Genomic DNA, 25,563 nt, shown 5'->3' on the forward strand with positions numbered 1-25,563 from the left:
TGTCACGTCTCAAGATAAAAGTCATCATGTGAAGAATTTGCTAGAGACATGAGGAAATGCTTGTTAGAACGCAAGCTAATCATGATGAAATGTTTATCATTTCACACGTCCTTATTATGTCTTAATTCTACCCTATGTGATGTATCCCAAGTCTAATGAATTTGATATCATATCCTTCACTCTAAATCATATGAGATGGTAAGCTGTACTAATTCATCTGCAGGATGACAAACCCAAAACCACAGAGTGGGTTCTTGACACTGGGTGTACAAATCACATGACTGGAGACACTAGTTTACTGATGAATATCCCTCTACCTCCATCACCACTAAAGCATATCACCTACGCACACAAAGGTAAAAGCAAGGTATTGGGACTTGGTAAGGTGGCTATTTCCAAGGACAAATACATGGACAGAGTCATGCTTATCGAATCCCTTGCGTTTAACCTCATGTCAGTCTTAATGCTTTGTGATCTTAATATGATTGTCATCTTTGGCAAATATTGATGCGTAGTCATCATGGAATCTAACAAATCCAAAATCTTCAAAGGCTTTAGGAGAGGAGACTTGTACATTTTTTATTTCTCTACAGGTCCTCAGCCAGCCACGTGTCTTTTTGCAAAAGCCTTAGAGGGCTGGCTATGGTATTGATGACTTGGTCATCTAGGCATGAAGAATTTTCATACGCTCACGAAGAAGAAGCATGTCATTGGCATTGAAAGTGACAAATTCCTCAAGGATCATCTGTGCGGGGCTTGTGAGTCTGGAAATATGACCAAAACCAAGCACCCCTTGAAGACTATCATGACCACCAATCATCCTTTTGAATTGCTTCACATGGACCTCTTTGGGCCTACTCATTATGCTACTCTAACCAATGCAACATCTCTATATGGCTTTGTCATCATTGACAACTATTATCGTTATACTTGGGTGCATATCATTCTTTACAAAACTGAAGTGCAGGAAGTCTTCAAACGATTTTCCTCAAGGGCCTGGACAAAGTTCGGCGTCAAGATCAAGCACATCAGGAGTGACAATGGGACAGAGTTCAAGAACACTGATCTTGATGACTATCTTGATGAACTTGGTATTACTCTTGAATTGTCTGCTCCTTATACTCCTTAACAGAATGGTGTCGTCCAGCATACGAACATGACTCTAGTTGAGATGGCATGGACTATGCTTGAAGAATATCACACTCCTCGTCGTTTCTGTCCTGAGGCAATTAATACTGCCTGCCACATCATCAACATGGTATATCTTCATAAATTCCTCAAGAAGACTTCGTACAAACTCCTCACTGACAAGAAACCCGATGTAAGTTATTTCAAAGTCTTAGGCGCAATATTTTGGATTAGAGATCCTCACCACGGTTCAAAATTTACACCTAAAGCACATGAGGGTTTTATGCTTGGTTACTGAAAGGACTCGCACACCTACAGAGTCTTGAACAACTACCAAAACAAGGTTGTTGAAACTATAGATGTGCGGTTCAATGAAGCTAACGGATCGCAAAGAGAGCACCTGCCTCCTGTGCTAGATGAAATGCCTCATGTTGAAGAAGTCATCCCAAACAACAAAGAAATTTGAGCTAGTTCACCTGAGGAAATTGCTCCGGATCAAATTCCTCAACCCAATCAAAGTCTTCAACCCGTGCATCCGAGGATTGCAAATGAAGTGGAAATTGACAAAACCCTCGATGACATCAATGCGCCAAGTCCCCTCGCACGCTCAAAAGCTTCACAATTGATTAACTTTTGTGGGCATTCTTCCTTTGTGTCTATCACGGAACCCTAAAAAGTTGATGAAACCTTCACGAAACCTGAGTGGATTCAAGCTATGCCAGATGAACTTCATCAATTCAATCTTAATAACGTGTGGGGACTCATAAAACGACCTGATTGTCGCAAGCACAATGTCATCGGTACCAAGTGGATCTACCAAAACAAGCAAGATGAGGATGGTCAAGTAGTGAGGAACAAGGCATGACTTGTAGCCCAAGGCTACACATAGGTTGAAGGAATTAACTTTGATGAAACTTTTGCACCTGTTGCTAGACTTGAAGCTATTCATATATTGCTTGCTTATGCCAATCATCACCATATTACATTATATCAAATGGATGTGAAAAGTGCATTCCTCAATTGTAAGCTTGAGGAAGAAGTATATGTTGCTCAGCCCCAGGTTTTGAAGACCCGAAGCATCCTGACAAAGTCTTTAGACTCAACAAAACACTCTATGGCCTCAAGCAAGCCCCTCAGACATGGTATGATACATTGAAGGAGTTCCTAGTGAAGAAAGGCTTCAACCCCAGTTCACTCTATCCTACTCTTTTCACAAAATCTTATGATAATGAACTATTTGTGTGCCAAATATATGTGGACGATATCATCTTTGGTTGTACTGACAAACGTTACAGTGACGAATTTGCCTACATGATGGGTGAATAATATCAAATATCCATGGTGGGGGATCTAAAATTCTTCCTAGGGCTTCAAATTCGTCAACAACACAACGACATCTTCATTTCTTAAGAGAAATACCTCAAGGATGTCCCAAAGGAATTCGGCATGCATGAATGCAAAGGCTTCAAAATTCCCACGCCTACCAACGGCCACCTCTACACTCACGAAATGGTAAAGATTTTGATCAACACGTATATCGCTCTATGATCGGCTCCTTATTGTACCTATGTGCATCGAGGCCAGACACTATGCTTAGTGTTTGCATGTGTGCCCGTTTCCAAGCAACACCAAAGGAATCACACCATAAGGTTGTGAAGCATATTCTTCGATATCTAGCTCACACACCAACGCTTGGATTATGGTACCCCAAGGGCTCAAATCTTCACCTGGTTGGATATTCTGACTCTGACTATGCTGGTGACCATGTGGATCATAAGTCAACATCAGGAACCTGCCATTTCCTCGGACGATCCTTAGTCCGTTGGTCCTCAAAGTAGCAGAACTGCGTATCACTTTCCACTGCTGAAGCTGAGTATATTCCTGCTGGTTCCTGTTGTGCTCAACTGCCGTGAATGAAGCAAACCCTCAAGGACTACGACATCAACATGAAAAATGTGCCACTCTACTGTGACAATGAGATTGCAATCAAGATTGCATACAACCCAGTACAACACTCGAAGACCAAGCACATCCAGATTCGTCATCATTTTCTTTGTTATCATGTACTCAAGGGCAACATCGTCATCGACCACGTGAAGGCTGAAGGACAACTAGCAGATATCTTCACTAAGCCCTTGGATGTAAAGAGATTTTGCAAGTTGCGGTGTGAGCTAAATATCTTAGAATCATCGAATGTTCTGTGAAAAGGACACACATCCTAACACTTATGCAAAATTGATGACTTAGATGTGCAACACACAAAGTAACATTTTTCTTCAATCAATGAAGAATGGCACTCTAAGTGCGAAGATTTTAATGAAGAATTTGATTCTCAGGACCTACGACAATTGTACGCGCTGCGTGAAATCATCATTCTTATACAGCGGGTCACGCCACCAACCCAAGTTGAAATTCTTCAAAGTTGAGATTTTTTGCAAATTCTTTAGATCTTCAAAGTCTTCAGATTTTCAAATCCTGAAGTTTTCAAATTCCTCAGAAGTTCAAATTCTTAAAATTCTTCAAAATGTGTTCTTCATTGACTATATACTTATTAGTGAGCTTTCAAAGTCCTCAACAACATTCACTTATAGCTAAGTCTCCATGTTGTGTTTTTCTTCAAAGTGAATGTGATCGGGCCCGATCCTCCTCTATGCTAAGCTCAACCGAGTATGTTCTCAAATTCTTCATATGTGTTCTATTTGAAACTCGTTCAAAGTCTTCACCGAGTCCTTGTTAGTTGAAGAATTTCTGAACAAAGTCCTCCAAATTTATTTCAAAATTTTCCAGCCATTACCACTCAAACCGCACCCACTACCCACGATTGGATAAGCACGATTTCCACTAACTCCACCGCTAAATACATGTGTGCCACCTGTCGAGCGGAGAGGAAGGGCCACAGGCATTCTGGTCCAAAAATTTCGGGCCGAACCATTTCTCACATGAGCTATAAATACCCCACTCTCACCCCCACGGTCACTTCTTCCTCTCGTTTCCACTTCTTACCGCTCGAAGCCAGACCTAGCACCACCGCCGGAAATCATCGCCGCCGGTAAGGAAAAGCTTCACTGCCTTGACCTCATCGTTGTCGTACTCACACCGGTTGCAGATCTCCTTCCTCCACCGACACCGTAGTTGTCTTCAGCTGCCGAGTTAGGGCGCTGAAGATCTGAACCAACGAGCTTCTCTTTTCACCATCTACAGTCCATCGTGTTCTTTGTGTTCCTCAACCAGGGTAATTAAAATCTATTTTTACTACCCCTGTAGAACTCTATGTTTCTATAAAATCTTTGAAAAGTGTCATTCCTTAGCAAATTCATCACATGAACTCTTCCATGTCTAAGAACACTTGATAAATTTCACTAAGTTGCAAAATTCCTTAAGATATTCCTCAATTGTGTGATTTTTGGATCTGCACAACTCTGGAACCCGAGACAATGACACTTAGCGAAATTCCTCAAAAACAGTATTGGTCAAATTCCTCAACTTGAGTCATTTTTGAAAATCTTCTCAGAACACATATGACCTCTTCAAATTCTTTGCACCTATACTCTGTTCACATGTACAAAATGTCTGCTAACGAATCTCTAGGTTCTCACCAACTTAACTCATTTGCAGCATTTCTTGAAGAAAATTTGCATACCTCATCAGAGTCCTCAAAAATTCATATTACTCAAGTGAAGAAAATGGGTGATGAGAAGAAACAAAAGGGTGGAAAGAAGGCCGATACCAACACTGCTTTTGATATTCCTGATGACATCTATGATGAATATTGCACTCGTGATGAAGCTGTCTATGGAAAGGAAACAAAGGAAAAGCGCAAAACGCGCTTGCAGAAAATTGGGAGGAGATGGGCCAAAGAATGTCGGGAGTACAAGTATGTGATTCCCAAATACATGAAGAAAATCGCCGTGAAGCCTGCACGCAAAAGGCATCCTCTGGGCGATCAACAAGCTGCTGATCCAACAAGTCTTGCAACCATTCATGGCTATCCCGAAGAATATGCCAAGCACGAGGCGAAACTACAGAAAGTTGCACAACTGCCGTGAAGAAATTCAATGAGGATTCCGCTGCTGCAGCTGCTGTTGTCTCCTCCTTTGCTGATGAGGCTTCTGGTACTAAGATTTCTCCAAAGTGAACTATTCTGAAGAAGTTTGTTGTCAAACCAAAGTCCTCAACAACTCAAACTTTACAGCAAAAATCCTCACACAGCTACTAAGGTGGCAGCAAAGTCCTCAACTTCTGCCACAAAGTCTTCACCACCACTGAAGCTGATGACCACTCAAAATCCCTTAGGGCCATATGCTTCAGGCTCTGCGCATACTTCTTCAAGTGCTAATGTGAAGAAGAAAATGACCACTGGACGAGGAAGAAGTCCCAGCCCTACCAAAGTCCTCAATGTTCCTTCTGCATCAGAAGAAGAAGATGAAGTTGATGATGAAGTACTTGAAGCAATCATCAGATACAAGCAAGAAAGGGTCACACATGCCAAAGGCAGTGCCATTCCTCTCATGATGGATCCAAAGGTGATACTAGACTTCATAGTTATCTCATATGACGATCCTCACACACCGATTGACGACTTGAAGCTTCCACCTGGACCAAGTCACATGTTGACGACCTTCATCCATGAAGAAAAATGGAAGGTACAGAAAGCCAAGCAAGCCAGAAAGGCTCAGACTCGGAAAGAGAGATTTCTGAAGAACACCGTTCTCACTACGACCCATGATCATCTCCTCACCGCTCACTGAGATCAAAAACCTCAGTGAAGAATACAATCGCTTTAGTGCGAACTTGAAGGGTGCAAAAGTCAGGTTCGTCAACATTTCCAACAAAGTCATCAGTGAACACAATAGGCAGGTTGCACCAAAACGCAACCTCAAATTCCTCACACAAACTAGATAGTTGAGCTACCTGATGACTGCGATGATGAAATTACTCCAACTGACAAACCTGCGAGGGTAGCTGAAGAAATGGTTGCGCCTGAAGAATCTATTACAACAGGATGAATCCATCAGCCGTGCCTGAAGAAAATGCCCCTGCTCCAAAATATTCACAAGTGAAGAAAGTGAAACTTCCTTCTGCAACAAAAGTGAAGAAAACAAAGGCTGGTGAGAAGGAAGCAGCAAAGAAGAGAAAGGCCTCAACGAGCTTAGAGTCGTTAGAAGCAAAACACTTGAGGACTTTGACAACTTTGTCAACTCCTCCAATTCATGTCACGCCTATCAACGTTGCACCCTCCTATGTGATGGTGCCATTTGGTGCCGAGCACGTCATCCAAGAAGGGGATGAAGAAATGGAAGAAACTCACCATGCTGCTTCCACACCGATTGATGAGGAAATTGAAGCAGATCTGAATCCTTTAATTCCTCAAGCCTCATCTCCTCAGCCCCAACAGAACAAAAATGTGGGAGATGAAGAAGTGGATATTGGCAGTAGAACACCAGTAATCAATGGCGAATACTCGGAACAGATTCATCCCAACTCACCACTGAGCACTCCAATCCCTCAAGTTCCTCAGTCCCCTGTAGCCACTGAAATTCATACATGGTCTGAAGAAAAGAGCACTTCGATGAAGTCCATCCTGGAGACTGAATCAGCTGCATCAGCTGAAGACACCGCCAATCCAACAACCACTAAGGAAACAGGTGCACCTGAAATTGATGAATCTATGCAGCATATTCCTCAAACTAAGAAAAGTGATGCTAAAGAACATGTTCCTCAGAGCGAAGACACTGCCTCTGAACCTCATGTTGATAATCCTTAGTCTGTAGTAGTCGTGGCTGAAATTCCTCAAACTGAAGATGTTCAAAGACTTGTGGGACGATTCAAGCCAAATCTTCAACCGAAGAGTCTTCAGCCTTACATTGGAACAAAAAGGAAAAAGTTTGACAAGGCAAAATTCTTTGATGAACATCACTAGTTCATCGACGCAAATCCTTATGACTCCCCAAGGATAAGGCGCAACAGATTCTGGACACTCATTCAGATGAACTACTATGGCGTTGTACTCTTCAACAAGGACACGATTTTTCCATAATGGCAAATTCCTCATGCACACATGGAGAATATTCTTTTCTTTACTCTAGTTCTTCATATTCTTCACGACGTTGGATTATTTCCATTCTGCATTGACATCTATGACTAGAATGAAGAAATCATTCTTCAATTCTACTCTACATTGCACATCTCATGAGATGTCTCACATGTCAACACTTGGGTTCTGGACTAGCATCAACAACAAAGAGTAATCAACACTACTAGCAACCTTACAAGTACCAATCGGAGTCGCGAGACGGAGATTGGTTACAAGGGATGAACTAGGGTTTGGAGAGGAGATGGTGCTGATGAATATGTTGATGGAGATGACTCCCCTCCGCCGAGAGGAGTGTTGGTGATGACGAAGGCGACGATTTCCCCCTCCGGGAGGGAAGTTTCCCCGACAGAATCGTCCTGCCAGAGCCCTAGATTGGTTCTGCTCAAGTTTCGCCTCGTGGCGGCGGCGAATCCACGAAAAAGCTCCACCCTGATTTTTTCTCGGACGAAACCCTTCATATAGCAAAAGAGGGGAGCCAGTGGGCCACCAGGGTGCCGACAAGCCCTGTTGCCGCGGCCAGGGGGGTAGGCCGCGGCAACCAGACTTGTGGGCCCCTGGCTGCTCCCCTCTGACACTTCTTTCTCCCAGTATTTTTTATATATTCCCAAAAAAATCCAAGTTGATTTTCAGGGCATTTGGAGTTGCGCAGAATAGTTGTCGGTATTCTCCCTCTTCAAATAAACCTTGCAAAATAAGAGAGAAAAGGCATAAGTATGGTTCCACAAAGTATAATAATAGTCCATAAAGCGATAAATATCAACATGAAAGCATGATGCAAAATGGACGTATCAACTCCCCCAAGCTTAGACCTCGCTTGTCCTCAAGCGAAAACCAAGACCCAAAACATGTCCACATGTTTAGGGATGAAGTTGTCGATAAAACATAATACGGACATGAGGGCATCATGATCACACATAGAACATCGATACATCATAGAGATTCTTATGGGAAAGTAAGAATTCCTTCACAAAGCAAAGTGTGAAACAAAAAACCTTACTGAGAAGTAGCCAACAACAGTCCATAGTCATTGAAGCAATTGCAATTTATCATATGATCAGAAAGAGTCAAATAAGAGGTTGAAAAGCAAATCCACATACTCAATCATCTCTTTTGTTTTCCACAATTGTTACAACTCACATGGTACTCATGGTATCAAAGTTTGAGTTGGACACAAAGAAAGTTAGAGGCTTATAATTTTGCCTCCCAACCATTTACCTCAAGGGTAAAGTCAACAATAATAAATCATAAGTACTCCGCTCCAAGTTGATATATGAATATAGATCTTTCCCAAGCATATGACGTTCACCAAGAAAAAGGCTAAATAAGGAATTGGTGAAGATCACCATGACTCTTACAAAGGTAAAAAGTAAAGGTACAAGATAGGCCCTTCGCAGAGGGAAGCAGAGGTTGTCATGCGCTTTTGAGGTTTGGATGCGTGTCCTCTTAGTGCGGAGGAACGTCACTTTATATTGCCTCCTGTGATAAAGAACTTTATTATGCAGTCTGTCGCTTTTATGTCTTCCTCATCACAGGTTCGTACAAAGCTTATTTTCCACACACTAATAGATCATACATATTAGAGAGCAATTTTTATTGCTTGCACCGATGACAACTTACTTGAGGGATCTTATTCAATCCATAGGTAGGTATGGTGGACACTCATGGCAAAACTGGGTTGAAGGTTTATGGATGCACAAGTCGTATCTCTACTTGGTGCGGGAGTTTTGGCTAATATGAGGTGGAAGCAATCGTCACATGCTAAGGGATCTCTAATCATATAACATTGTTCAGAGCCAAGCAAACACAATTCATTATGTTGTCTTCCTTGTCCAACATCTACTTCTAGGCATGCAATAGTTTGGTGAGTGCTCACAATTATAGAAAGTGTCTAGGATGATATATTTATATGTGAACCTATCTTTCCTTATTACTTCTTATTAATTGCAACAATGACTGAGGTCTATGTTGGTTTATTCTCAACAAGTTTCAATCATCATACTTGTTATATGTGAAGCTATCACTTTCCATAAGATCATCTCATGATCTTTCATGCTATCGTTCTTTTCATACTTTTGATCACGACACAAAGCAAAGCCCTTGACTAAGATACTCTTTATTATATAGCTCGCAAGCTCGAATACATCGGGGTAGACACAAGGCAAAAGACTCAAACTAAAACACTAAAGACTTATTCCACTAAGAGAATAAATAAAAGCTGAAAAGGAAACAACTAAAACAAAGGTAAAAGCAAAAGATATAAAGGTGATACGATACCAGAGCAACTTCCCCAAGCTTGGCATAAGCCAAGGGAGTTTCCCATACCAATGCTTAATTGTCTTCCTTTGGTGGTGATGGTGGTGAAGTTGCAACATGAGCTTGATCCTCCATCTTTGATTCCAAGAGAGCTATCAATCTTTGATTTCTATCTTTGAGATTTGCGACATGGTTTTCCAGCAAAACAACTTCACGAGAAAGGGAAATATTGCGAGCACGAGTTGTTTCACAAAACCTCAAGAGTTCAATCAAGGATGGATACAACACGTGGAGGAAGGTTGGAGAAAATCTACTCCTTCAACATCTTCAATGTTGAACCTAGGTTGAACTTCCTACCTAGCTTGGGTTTTCTCCTTAGTTTTGTCCCTGGCTTTCTTGACTTCTACTCTTTTCAGATCAGCATCTACTTGAGGAAGATTATTCTCCCCAACAGATTCCTGAGACATCTTTGCTCCAAATCTGCGACACACAACAGGCTCGAAATGAAAACAGAGGAAAACTGCGCGATACGGAGATCAAAACCCTCGGGCGTATATATAATGATTTTTTCTGGACCAGAAGGAGTGCTCCGCAAGAAAACGGAGTCCGGGAGGCACACGAGGTGCCCACAAGCCCTGTTGCCGCGGCCAGGGGGGAGGTCGCGGCAACCAAGCTTGTGGCCGCCTCGTGCGCTCTCCGGACTGCTTTTTATTTTTCTAATTTTCCACAAATTCCAAAAAGGAGAAAATCTCCTATTGGAAAAGTTTCGGAGTCCGACTACTTATCGAAACACATACCTCTTCGTTTTCAGGGTCTGAAACAGGCTGATAAACATCCCTTATGTACTCCTCTGGAGTTATGATATTGATGATATTGGTCTCAACATTTATGGGAGTACCAGAGATGTAATGCTTGATTGTTTGCCCATTTACCACTCTAGGACAATTACCTTCCGTGTTATTGATTTTGATGGCACCAGAACGATATACTTCCTCGACAATGTAGGGACCTTCCCATTTAGAGAGAAGCTTGCCTGCGAAGAATCTTAAACGAGAATTGTATAGCAGGACATAATCACCTACATTGAACTCTCGTTTTTGTATTCTTTTATCGTGCCATCTCTTAACCTTTTCCTTGAACAACTTGGCATTCTCATATGCCTGGGCCCTCCATTCATCTAATGAGCTGATATCAAACAACCGCTTCTCACCGGCAAGTTTGAAATCAAAGTTGAGCTCTTTGATTGCCCAATAATATTTTTGTTCCAGCTCAAGAGGTAAATGACAGGCCTTACCGTAAACCATTTTATACGGCGACATGCCCATGGGATTCTTATAAGCAGTCCTATAAGCCCATAGTGCATCGTCAAGTTTGCTAGAGCAATTCTTTCGAGATCTATTGATGGTCTTTTGTAAGATCAATTTGATTTCCCTGTTACTCAACTCCACTTGACCACTAGACCGAGGATGATAAGGAGATGCAACTCTATGGTTGACATCATACTTAGCGAGCATCTTTCGGAAAACACCATGAATGAAGTGTGAACCGCCATCAGTCATCAGATATCTAGGGACTCCAAATCTTGGGAAAATGACTTCTTTAAGCATCTTAATAGAGGTGTGGTGATCAGCATTTCTAGTGGGGATAGCTTCTACCCACTTACTGACATAATCCATAGCAACTAAGATGTGAGCATACCCATTGGAACTCGGGAAAGGTCCCATATAATCAAAGCCCCAGACATCAAATGGTTCAATGACAAGTGAATAGTTCATAGGCATTTCCTGACGCTTACTGATATTCCCTATTCTTTGGCATTCATCACAAGACAAGATAAACTTACGGGCATCCTTGAAGAGAGTGGGACAATAGAACCCTGATTGCAATACCTTATGAGCAGTTCTGTCTCCAGCATGATGTCCTCCGTGGGCTTCGGAATGACACTTCTGCAGGATCTGTCCTTATTCATGTTCAGGCACACAACGTCTAATAACACCATCTACTCCTTCCTTATAAAGGTGAGCATCATCCCAAAAGTAGTGTCTCAAATCAAAGAAGAATTTCTTCTTTTGCTGGTAGGTGAAACTGGGTGGTATGTATTTGGCTACGATATAGTTTGCGTAATCAGCATACCACGGTGCACTATGTGAAGTGCGGATGACATTCAATTGCTCATCAGGAAAGCTGTCATCAATAGTTCGTGGGTCATCAAGGACATTCTCTAGCCTGGACAAGTTATCTGCTACAGGGCTATCAGCACCCTTTCGGTCAACAACGTGCAAATCAAATTCCTGTAGCAGGAGAACCCATCTGATTAGCCTAGGCTTAGCGTCCTTCTTCTCCATAAGGTACTTAATAGCAACATGATCAGAGTGAATAGTGACTTTGGAGTCAACTATATAAGATCTGAACTTTTCACATGCAAACACAACTGCTAAAAACTCCTTCTCCATAGTGGCATAGTTTCTTTGGGCACTGTCTAGAGTTTTACTAGCATAGTGAATGACATTCAACTTCTTGTCAACTCTTTGTCCTAGAACAGCGCCAACAACATAATCACTAGCGTCACACATGATCTCAAAAGGCAAGTTCCAATCAGGTGGTTGAACAATAGGTGCGGTTATCAAGGCCTTCTTAAGTATTTCGAAAGCTTCCTCACAATCCTCATCGAAAACAAAAGGAACATCCTTCCGCAAGAGGTTGGTAAGAGGCCTAGAAATCTTAGAGAAGTCTTTAATGAACCTTCTATAGAAACCAGCATGACCTAGGAAACTTCGTATACCTCTGATATCTGTGGGGCAAGGCATTTTCTCAATTGCATCTACCTTAGCCTTATCAACTTCAATGCCTTTCTCAGAGATTTTGTGTCCTAAGACGATGCCTTCATTAACCATGAAATGGCACTTCTCCCAGTTCAAGACGAGGTTGGTATCTTTGCATCTCTGTAAGACTCGATCAAGGTTGCTGAGGCAATCATCAAAGGAAGAACCGTAAACGGAGAAATCATCCATGAAAACCTCAACAATCTTTTCACAAAAGTCAGAGAATATAGCCATCATACATCTTTGAAAAGTGGCAGGTGCATTGCACAAGCCAAAAGGCATACGTCTATAAGCAAAGGTACCGAAGGGGCAGGTGAAAGTGGTTTTCTCCTGATCAGATTGTGCGACAGGTATTTGCGAGAAACCTGAATAACCGTCTAGAAAGCAGAAGTGTGTGTGTTTAGATAGCCTTTCTAGCATTTGGTCGATAAACGACAAAGGATAATGGTCTTTCCTGGTTGCCTTGTTCAGTTTCCGGAAGTCTATCACCATCCTATAGCCAATAATAATCCTCTGTGGGATTAGTTCATTCTTATCATTAGGAACGACGGTGATACTTCCCTTCTTAGGTACGCAATGTACTGGACTTACCCAATCACTATGAGCAACAGGATAAATGATTCCTGCTTCCAGAAACTTTAATATTTCTTTTCTCTTGACCTCTTTCATCCTCGGATTTAATCTCCGTTGATGATCAGCAACTGGCTTAGAATCAGGATCGGTTTTAATCTTGTGCTAACATAGAGTGGGACTAATACCCTTAAGATCATCAAGAGTATATCCAATAGCAGCACGGTGCTTCCTCAAAGTTTTTAATAACTTCTTCTCTTCGTGATTCGAGAGGTGAGCACTAATAATAACAGGATATATCTCCTTCTCATCAAGATAGGCATACTTAAGAGTATCTGGTAACTGTTTAGCTCGAACACAGGATCACCCTTTGGTGAGGGAGGATCCCCAAGCAGTTCAACGGGCAGATTATTCTTAAGAATAGGATATTGTTCTAAAACAATTTTATCCATCTCATCTATTTCATCCATATGCATATCATTTTCATGCTCCAGAAGATATTTCTCTAAAGGATCCGTAGGAGGTATGAAAATAAAGGCAAGAGCAATGATTTCATCCCTACCAGACGACTCTTCTTCATGGGGTTGTCTTCCAAACTTGGAGAAGTTAAATTCATGAGACACACCCTCGAAACTAACAGTGACAGTCTGTTTAATGCAATCAATGTGAGCATTGACAGTGTTGAGAAAGGGTCTACCAAATATGATGGGACAAAAGCTATCTTGTGCAGTAGCAAGGACGAGGAAATCAGTAGGATACTTCGTCTTACCACACATGACTTCTACGTCTCTCACAATTCCCACAGGGCAGATGGTGTCTCTATTAGCTAGCGTAATAGTGACATCAATGGGTTCTAACTCAGCAGGTGCAATCTCATCTTTGATTTCATCATATAGGGACCGGGGTATTGCACTAACACTAGCACCCATATCACATAAACCATGATAACAGTGCTCTCCTATCTTGACAGAAACAACGGACAAGCCAACTACAGGTCCGTATTTGCCTTTCGCGTGAGGTTTAGCAATTCTAGCGGAGTCCTCACAGAATTTGATAACATGCCCGTCTATGTCTTCGGCTAAGAGATCTTTGATAATAGCAACACTAGGTTCAACTCTAATTTCCTCAGGGGGTGCAAGTGGTCTAATTTAACCCCTACGTATCACAGTTGGAGCTTTAGAATAATCCTTGTTCCTAGCAGGGTAAGGTGGTTTCTCAGCGTAGGCACAAGGAACAATAGGATCACTAAAGGCAATGAATTTCTCTTCAACTAGATTGGGTTTAACTATGTTGAATTCTACAGGAGGATGATACTTAAACCACTTCTCTTTGGGAAGATCAACATGAGCAGCAAAAGATTCACATAGAGAAGCTACTATCTCAAAGTCAAGTCCATACTTAGCGCTAAAATCTCTAGAAGTGTTTGTTTCAACAAAAGATTTAACACAATCAAACTGGAAATTCATACCTGACTCCTTACCTTCTTCAAGCTCCCAATCTTCAGAGTTACGTTTGATTCTTTCCAATAAATTCCACTTGTGGTCAATATCCTTCTTCATAAAAGAACCGGTACAAGAAGTGTCAAGCATGGTACGATCTTCATGAGAAAGCCGAGCATAAAAGTTTTGAGTGATAATTTCTAATCCCGTTTGGATCAACTTTTCGTGACCGGTCTGTGACCGACCAGCGTGACCGAGCATTTCATACGGGTACGAGGGGTCTGGTTGTAGATGCTCTAAGTACGGACAGACGGATGGTCTGGTCATCAATTGATCAAAAAATCTGATATAGAAAAACTTCTCATACCGGCCTCAAACACCTGGCCTCACCATCATCCGTCGTAATTAGTCTAAATTTGGGGCGCATATGAGGAGGTGTGAGCACGCCCGTCACATTGGAACCGTCCCACGCTATCCAAACCCCGACCCCCATATATTTGTTCCTATTCACATGTAAGACCAAGCTCTAATCACTTCACTCCACTCTGCCCCCGACCTCCACTCTAACGATCTCTGACCTTCTCCGACATGGCAAGTAACGGATTCGAGTCTAACCTCTCTCGATTTGTGGACTCGGACCTCGAACCATGCGAGCCCCGAGGAAGAGATAGTTGTTTGCGTTGCTCTTTGTCACTCCTGGGAGGAGTCCGCCTGACAAAGGTCAAACATGATTCACCGGAATCCATTGCGTCCGTGCAAATGTCACTTGGGGTCCGCCGACCGTGGTGGCGAGAGGCGCTCAGCGAGGCAGCGCGGTCCGTTTGGCACCCCGAAGCTGTGAAGGCGACACAACCCCTTTGGCAACCCCACATGCTATGAGTCAAAGGGAAACACTGACATGAATCATGGCGGTGTGATGACCCATAAGTATATGGTATCAATCATAGTCCTTTCGGTAAGTAAGAGTGTCGAACCCAACGAGGACCAGAAGGAAATGCTAAGCAGTTTTTTAGCAAGGTATTCTCTCCTAGTGGTGTAGATAACAGTGATAGATAGTTTTATAGCAAGATAATTTCTAATAAGTAACAAGTAACAATAGTAGCAATGGTGCAGCAAGGTGGCTCAATCCTTTTATAGCAAAGGAAAAGCCTGAAAGTTCTCTTATAAAAAGTAAAGCGCTCTCGGGGATACATGAGAATTGTCGTCTAGTCATGTTTATCACGTTGAGTTGATTCACGTTCATTACTTTGATAATTTGATATATGGGTGGACCGGTGCATGGGTGTTCTCTTACTTGAAGAAGCAACCCACTTATGATTACCCCCTCTCGCAAGCATATGCAACTACTGTAAGTGCATCTAGTGCCCCTTAGTGATTTTGGTGTATTGAAGACTTATAGATTAAGAGACTGATATGTTTGTGAGTGTACACATGCTCTAGATGTCGATGAGGAGTTTGAGTTATTCGAAGAATATCGACCCCTAAAAATGTAAGTCTTCGGCTGAAGACTTTGGTATTTCCTCTAAAGACTTTGCAAGTGAGGAAATTGGTGTGTCCGTGAAGAAATCAACGCGAGGACTTTGAAGCGTGAAGACTTTCGTTTTCATAGTTTCATTTTTTGTATTCTGCATCATAGGACCACCGTACTGTTAAAGGGGGTTGAGATAAAAACCTAAGGAAAACTTTCCAAGTGATGCTCATCTCAAAGCCTACACATACAAACCCTTTGGATGATGCCTTTGGAAATCTTCAGCAGCTTAGTCAAATTCTTCAGTGACACGGATGAAGATTTTCCAGCCTCTGAGGAATTTTTTCTAACCGAGGAGTTAGGTGTTCGCTAGTGGGAATTACATATCAGTGAGGAACATGAGTGACATGAGGACTTTCACGATTGAAACGTTCCAACCGTTGCTGCGCCACACGCCAGCTGTCCCCAACCTTATCCACCTAACGGTCATATCATTGGGGGCATTTATATCAATTCATGTCGGGATTGCTCCATGACTATAAATAGCTGCCTCCATAACCACCAGTTGGTTGGCTGCTCCGTGAGAGAAACTGACACTTCTCATTTAAGAGCAACCCATTCCCCGAAGACTTTGAGAGAAAATCATGAGTGAGGAAAAACCCCAAACACCCAAATCAAAAACCAAAAACCCCAAACTAATTGAGCATCAGTGAAGAGATTGTTCGTGTGTGGAACCGATGCTTGTTACCTTTGAGGACCGTGCATCCTCCATGCGGTTAGGCATTATGGTCCAGAGCATCCAGCACTGAATTGTGGATTGCTGGGTGACCAAGTTTGTGAGGGTTTGGAAGTCTGCCCTAAAGACTTACCATGAGTGTTGGGCGAGGACTGTGTGTCCTTAGCTCAAGGAGAATACGGTAAGGACTTTGTATCCTGGGACTATGTGTCCTTTGGTTCAAATACCAAGCCGCTCCAAACCAGACATATGACTGTCACGACAGTTGGAACTCGGTCATCAAACCATTGTCTTCATCGGGCACCTGGTTCTAATTCCTCAACCTTTTCATTTCCTCAGTTGTATGTTGATGACTTTGATCGTTACCGTTTGAAGAATTTGACTGAAGACTTCCTCGATTTCCTCACCCCAAATTCTTCACTTAACTTGTTCTTTACGTGCATGTCCTGAACACACTACTTGTGCAAATTGAATGTTTCATTTCACCCTGATGACTATGCTATTGCTGTTTTGCACACTTGCCTGAGTACTTATTTCGTTGCACTCAGTTCGTGACCGAGGACTTTCCTCACGAGGAATTTTCTCGGTGACTAATTTATAAAAATTGCCTATTCACCCCTCTCTAGTCGATATAACGCACTTCAATTGGTATTATAGCAAGGTACTCCCTTGTTCTGTGTGATTTTGGTTTAACCACGTGGGGTTTTAGTTATGTCGACCGCATGTATGATCAAGGTCAACGCGGGTTGTCCTACCTTTGAAGGAAAGGACTTCCCCTACTGGAAGAACAAGATGTGCATGCACCTTGAAGCAATTGACAACAATTTCTAGTATATTGTGGAAAGAGGTGTTCCCACCATGTCTGAAATCGTAAATGCTACTGATGTGAAGAGATTCAAGCAACTCGACTCTCAAGCAAAGAATATCATATGTGGCCATCTGAGCAAAGGTCAGCATGGTAGAGTGAGTGCTTTGGGTACTACAAAGCAAATCTGGGAAAGGGTGTCCAAGGTCAATGAAGGAGTTTCTACTCAACATGACTCTCGAGTTGATGTTCTTCGCAATCTCTTCAACCGCTTCAAGAGACTTGACAACGAGAGCTTCCAAGAAACCTTCGATCGCCTCACTAACATCTCCAATGAACTACACACTCTTGGATCTAGAGACATCACTAATCATGAAGTTGTGAAGAAACTGTTGAGATTTGTTGATTCTTCATTTGATATAGTGGTTCTGATGATTCAAGAATGAAGAGACTACAAGGCACTAGATCGTGCTGACATTCTTGAGAGACTCAATAGTCATGAATTCCAACAAGGTGAGAAACGAGGCCTTTATGAATCAAGCTATGGAAAACCTCGTACGCTGAAGGCAAAGGTTGTTTCCTCATCTGAAGAAGAAGACTCTGATTGTAGCCTTGGTGACCCTGAAGAACTTGGTCAGGAACTTGCTATGCCCGTCAGGAAATTCTAGAAGTTCTCAAGACGAGGCCAATTCGGAAAGTCTTCAAGAAGAGACATGAGGAAATCAAAATCTTCTTCTCAGGACTACAAGAAGAGAACCTGACATAAATGTAGGAAATCTGGTCACTACATTGCTGATTATACTTGGTGGGTGAAGGAATCAAAGATGAATAAATACAAGGATGACTCGAAGAAAAAGAAGAGATCTTCAAATTCCTCATCCTCAAAGTCCTCAGCCCACAAGAAGAACATCTTCAGAAAGGCTCGACCTCTTATTGACAAAGAAATGGATTCTGAGGAAGAATCTGAAGAATGTGATGAAGAGGGAGGATCTGAAGAGGAGTTAGAGTCTGGTGTGGCAAGCTTATCTCTTGCTATCACATTCGTCAACAAGTCCATCTTCGACCTCGAACAAAATGACAACGTCAACAACACTAACGACTATGATGACGACTTTGCTCCCACCTATTACTTCATGGAAAAAGGTTCTAAGGTACCCAACCACTCCTCCTCTTCTGATTCTAGTGACTGTGAACCTGATGACTATCAAAAACCCAGTTGCTATAAGCTTGCAAATATTGCCACTAAGCAACAAGTTGCTATTGAAAAGCTTTAGAAACTGCTAGACAAAAGCGATGACCTGTTGAATGAGGAAATGGATCGGACTCAAATCTTGACTGATGATGTCAAAACTCTTCAGTCTAGGTTTGATAGTCTTCAGGATTGTCATTTCACCCTCTTGACCGATCATGAGAAGCTTTCTTATGAATTTCTTCGAAGAAAGCAAGATCTTGAAAAGCTAAGGGCGTCTCATGATGATCTTCAAATTGAAAATGATTCTTTGCTTGCTCAACAAATGAGTACCGCTTGAGAAGAATTCATTCCACCATGCTTGAAATGCATCAAACGCGAATCTGCTAATTCTTCACCTGAAATTTCAAATGCTTATATTGCTACAAATTCTTCAATTGTCCCTGTGGTTACAAATTCCTCACTTGAGGAAACCACACATGTCACTGATGAAAATGCAGGGTCGAAGGAATTGTATGTGACGGGCATTTACAAAAGCCTCAAAGGGCATCAAACCCTTTGCGATGCGCTCAAAAAGAAGATTCTGAAGAGAAACCCTAGGAAAGAGGGTATTGCATTTGAGAGGAAATTGAATGTTGATGGGTCATACTGGAAATCTAAGCAGTATCCCAAAACCTCATGGGTTGCCGCAATAGGACCTCGTGTTGATCCATCTACTTTATCAGGCTCTTCATGTGAAATTTCATATTCCTCTCATGAGTCACTTGACTCCAATTATAAACTGTACAAAAATCAAAATGGTGAAGTATTTGCTAGATATGTTGGAACTAACTGCCGGAATGGACCACCCTTGAGGAAAATCTGGGTTCCCAAAAGAAGCTTGGAAAGTCTTCACGTGAATGTCCTCATGACACCACCAATGAAGAACAGGAACCCCAGATCAAATTCCTCAAGTGGACCAAAGTCTTCACGAGGATCAAATTCCTCATATGGTCAAAACTCTACTCGTACTCGCACTGATGCTTCTGATATGCAAGGAAACTACGAGGAACATGAATATGTGCACTATTCCTCAAATCACTATATTCATAAGTCCTTGAGAATTTCTCTGCTTATTCATTTGAGTACTCTAACCCCCCTCCTGTGAAACGAAGTGCATTAGCTTCAATGCCTCAATTTTCTTATGGTGCTCGCGGGATGATGGAATCTTTGCCACCCCTCCAGATGTGGGAGGTGAAGAAATAGAACTAATCACTTCTGCATGTCACGTCTCAAGATAAAAGTCATCATGTGAAGAATTTGCTAGAGACATGAGGAAATGCTTGTTAGAACGCAAGCTAATCATGATGAAATGTTTATCATTTCACACGTCCTTATTATGTCTTAATTCTACCCTATGTGATGTATCCCAAGTCTAATGAATTTGATATCATATCCTTCACTCTAAATCATATGAGATGGTAAGCTGTACTAATTCATCTGCAGGATGACAAACCCAAAACCACAGAGTGGGTTCTTGACACTGGGTGTACAAATCACATGACTGGAGACACTAGTTTACTGATGAATATCCCTCTACCTCCATCACCACTAAAGCATATCACCTACGCACACAAAGGTAAAAGCAAGGTATTGGGACTTGGTAAGGTGGCTATTTCCAAGGACAAATACATGGACAGAGTCATGCTTATCGAATCCCTTGCGTTTAACCTCATGTCAGTCTTAATGCTTTGTGATCTTAATATGATTGTCATCTTTGGCAAATATTGATGCGTAGTCATCATGGAATCTAACAAATCCAAAATCTTCAAAGGCTTTAGGAGAGGAGACTTGTACATTTTTTATTTCTCTACAGGTCCTCAGCCAGCCACGTGTCTTTTTGCAAAAGCCTTAGAGGGCTGGCTATGGTATTGATGACTTGGTCATCTAGGCATGAAGAATTTTCATACGCTCACGAAGAAGAAGCATGTCATTGGCATTGAAAGTGACAAATTCCTCAAGGATCATCTGTGCGGGGCTTGTGAGTCTGGAAATATGACCAAAACCAAGCACCCCTTGAAGACTATCATGACCACCAATCATCCTTTTGAATTGCTTCACATGGACCTCTTTGGGCCTACTCATTATGCTACTCTAACCAATGCAACATCTCTATATGGCTTTGTCATCATTGACAACTATTATCGTTATACTTGGGTGCATATCATTCTTTACAAAACTGAAGTGCAGGAAGTCTTCAAACGATTTTCCTCAAGGGCCTGGACAAAGTTCGGCGTCAAGATCAAGCACATCAGGAGTGACAATGGGACAGAGTTCAAGAACACTGATCTTGATGACTATCTTGATGAACTTGGTATTACTCTTGAATTGTCTGCTCCTTATACTCCTTAACAGAATGGTGTCGTCCAGCATACGAACATGACTCTAGTTGAGATGGCATGGACTATGCTTGAAGAATATCACACTCCTCGTCGTTTCTGTCCTGAGGCAATTAATACTGCCTGCCACATCATCAACATGGTATATCTTCATAAATTCCTCAAGAAGACTTCGTACAAACTCCTCACTGACAAGAAACCCGATGTAAGTTATTTCAAAGTCTTAGGCGCAATATTTTGGATTAGAGATCCTCACCACGGTTCAAAATTTACACCTAAAGCACATGAGGGTTTTATGCTTGGTTACTGAAAGGACTCGCACACCTACAGAGTCTTGAACAACTACCAAAACAAGGTTGTTGAAACTATAGATGTGCGGTTCAATGAAGCTAACGGATCGCAAAGAGAGCACCTGCCTCCTGTGCTAGATGAAATGCCTCATGTTGAAGAAGTCATCCCAAACAACAAAGAAATTTGAGCTAGTTCACCTGAGGAAATTGCTCCGGATCAAATTCCTCAACCCAATCAAAGTCTTCAACCCGCGCATCCGAGGATTGCAAATGAAGTGGAAATTGACAAAACCCTCGATGACATCAATGCGCCAAGTCCCCTCGCACGCTCAAAAGCTTCACAATTGATTAACTTTTGTGGGCATTCTTCCTTTGTGTCTATCACGGAACCCTAAAAAGTTGATGAAACCTTCACGAAACCTGAGTGGATTCAAGCTATGCCAGATGAACTTCATCAATTCAATCTTAATAACGTGTGGGGACTCATAAAACGACCTGATTGTCGCAAGCACAATGTCATCGGTACCAAGTGGATCTACCAAAACAAGCAAGATGAGGATGGTCAAGTAGTGAGGAACAAGGCATGACTTGTAGCCCAAGGCTACACATAGGTTGAAGGAATTAACTTTGATGAAACTTTTGCACCTGTTGCTAGACTTGAAGCTATTCATATATTGCTTGCTTATGCCAATCATCACCATATTACATTATATCAAATGGATGTGAAAAGTGCATTCCTCAATTGTAAGCTTGAGGAAGAAGTATATGTTGCTCAGCCCCAGGTTTTGAAGACCCGAAGCATCCTGACAAAGTCTTTAGACTCAACAAAACACTCTATGGCCTCAAGCAAGCCCCTCAGACATGGTATGATACATTGAAGGAGTTCCTAGTGAAGAAAGGCTTCAACCCCAGTTCACTCTATCCTACTCTTTTCACAAAATCTTATGATAATGAACTATTTGTGTGCCAAATATATGTGGACGATATCATCTTTGGTTGTACTGACAAACGTTACAGTGACGAATTTGCCTACATGATGGGTGAATAATATCAAATATCCATGGTGGGGGATCTAAAATTCTTCCTAGGGCTTCAAATTCGTCAACAACACAACGACATCTTCATTTCTTAAGAGAAATACCTCAAGGATGTCCCAAAGGAATTCGGCATGCATGAATGCAAAGGCTTCAAAATTCCCACGCCTACCAACGGCCACCTCTACACTCACGAAATGGTAAAGATTTTGATCAACACGTATATCGCTCTATGATCGGCTCCTTATTGTACCTATGTGCATCGAGGCCAGACACTATGCTTAGTGTTTGCATGTGTGCCCGTTTCCAAGCAACACCAAAGGAATCACACCATAAGGTTGTGAAGCATATTCTTCGATATCTAGCTCACACACCAACGCTTGGATTATGGTACCCCAAGGGCTCAAATCTTCACCTGGTTGGATATTCTGACTCTGACTATGCTGGTGACCATGTGGATCATAAGTCAACATCAGGAACCTGCCATTTCCTCGGACGATCCTTAGTCCGTTGGTCCTCAAAGTAGCAGAATTGCGTATCACTTTCCACTGCTGAAGCTGAGTATATTCCTGCTGGTTCCTGTTGTGCTCAACTGCCGTGAATGAAGCAAACCCTCAAGGACTACGACATCAACATGAAAAATGTGCCACTCTACTGTGACAATGAGATTGCAATCAAGATTGCATACAACCCAGTACAACACTCGAAGACCAAGCACATCCAGATTCGTCATCATTTTCTTTGTTATCATGTACTCAAGGGCAACATCGTCATCGACCACGTGAAGGCTGAAGGACAACTAGCAGATATCTTCACTAAGCCCTTGGATGTAAAGAGATTTTGCAAGTTGCGGTGTGAGCTAAATATCTTAGAATCATCGAATGTTCTGTGAAAAGGACACACATCCTAACACTTATGCAAAATTGATGACTTAGATGTGCAACACACAAAGTAACATTTTTCTTCAATCAATGAAGAATGGCACTCTAAGTGCGAAGATTTTAATGAAGAATTTGATTCTCAGGACCTACGACAATTGTACGCGCTGCGTGAAATCATCATTCTTATACAGCGGGTCACGCCACCAACCCAAGTTGAAATTCTTCAAAGTTGAGATTTTTTGCAAATTCTTTAGATCTTCAAAGTCTTCAGATTTTCAAATCCTGAAGTTTTCAAATTCCTCAGAAGTTCAAATTCTTAAAATTCTTCAAAATGTGTTCTTCATTGACTATATACTTATTAGTGAGCTTTCAAAGTCCTCAACAACATTCACTTATAGCTAAGTCTCCATGTTGTGTTTTTCTTCAAAGTGAATGTGATCGGGCCCGATCCTCCTCTATGCTAAGCTCAACCGAGTATGTTCTCAAATTCTTCATATGTGTTCTATTTGAAACTCGTTCAAAGTCTTCACCGAGTCCTTGTTAGTTGAAGAATTTCTGAACAAAGTCCTCCAAATTTATTTCAAAATTTTCCAGCCATTACCACTCAAACCGCACCCACTACCCACGATTGGATAAGCACGATTTCCACTAACTCCACCGCTAAATACATGTGTGCCACCTGTCGAGCGGAGAGGAAGGGCCACAGGCATTCTGGTCCAAAAATTTCGGGCCGAACCATTTCTCACATGAGCTATAAATACCCCACTCTCACCCCCACGGTCACTTCTTCCTCTCGTTTCCACTTCTTACCGCTCGAAGCCAGACCTAGCACCACCGCCGGAAATCATCGCCGCCGGTAAGGAAAAGCTTCACTGCCTTGACCTCATCGTTGTCGTACTCACACCGGTTGCAGATCTCCTTCCTCCACCGACACCGTAGTTGTCTTCAGCTGCCGAGTTAGGGCGCTGAAGATCTGAACCAACGAGCTTCTCTTTTCACCATCTACAGTCCATCGTGTTCTTTGTGTTCCTCAACCAGGGTAATTAAAATCTATTTTTACTACCCCTGTAGAACTCTATGTTTCTATAAAATCTTTGAAAAGTGTCATTCCTTAGCAAATTCATCACATGAACTCTTCCATGTCTAAGAACACTTGATAAATTTCACTAAGTTGCAAAATTCCTTAAGATATTCCTCAATTGTGTGATTTTTGGATCTGCACAACTCTGGAACCCGAGACAATGACACTTAGCGAAATTCCTCAAAAACAGTATTGGTCAAATTCCTCAACTTGAGTCATTTTTGAAAATCTTCTCAGAACACATATGACCTCTTCAAATTCTTTGCACCTATACTCTGTTCACATGTACAAAATGTCTGCTAACGAATCTCTAGGTTCTCACCAACTTAACTCATTTGCAGCATTTCTTGAAGAAAATTTGCATACCTCATCAGAGTCCTCAAAAATTCATATTACTCAAGTGAAGAAAATGGGTGATGAGAAGAAACAAAAGGGTGGAAAGAAGGCCGATACCAACACTGCTTTTGATATTCCTGATGACATCTATGATGAATATTGCACTCGTGATGAAGCTGTCTATGGAAAGGAAACAAAGGAAAAGCGCAAAACGCGCTTGCAGAAAATTGGGAGGAGATGGGCCAAAGAATGTCGGGAGTACAAGTATGTGATTCCCAAATACATGAAGAAAATCGCCGTGAAGCCTGCACGCAAAAGGCATCCTCTGGGCGATCAACAAGCTGCTGATCCAACAAGTCTTGCAACCATTCATGGCTATCCCGAAGAATATGCCAAGCACGAGGCGAAACTACAGAAAGTTGCACAACTGCCGTGAAGAAATTCAATGAGGATTCCGCTGCTGCAGCTGCTGTTGTCTCCTCCTTTGCTGATGAGGCTTCTGGTACTAAGATTTCTCCAAAGTGAACTATTCTGAAGAAGTTTGTTGTCAAACCAAAGTCCTCAACAACTCAAACTTTACAGCAAAAATCCTCACACAGCTACTAAGGTGGCAGCAAAGTCCTCAACTTCTGCCACAAAGTCTTCACCACCACTGAAGCTGATGACCACTCAAAATCCCTTAGGGCCATATGCTTCAGGCTCTGCGCATACTTCTTCAAGTGCTAATGTGAAGAAGAAAATGACCACTGGACGAGGAAGAAGTCCCAGCCCTACCAAAGTCCTCAATGTTCCTTCTGCATCAGAAGAAGAAGATGAAGTTGATGATGAAGTACTTGAAGCAATCATCAGATACAAGCAAGAAAGGGTCACACATGCCAAAGGCAGTGCCATTCCTCTCATGATGGATCCAAAGGTGATACTAGACTTCATAGTTATCTCATATGACGATCCTCACACACCGATTGACGACTTGAAGCTTCCACCTGGACCAAGTCACATGTTGACGACCTTCATCCATGAAGAAAAATGGAAGGTACAGAAAGCCAAGCAAGCCAGAAA

Source organism: Hordeum vulgare, chromosome 3H (assembly GCF_904849725.1).
Source record: "Hordeum vulgare subsp. vulgare chromosome 3H, MorexV3_pseudomolecules_assembly, whole genome shotgun sequence".
In the NCBI taxonomy this organism is placed as follows: Eukaryota; Viridiplantae; Streptophyta; class Magnoliopsida; order Poales; family Poaceae; genus Hordeum; species Hordeum vulgare.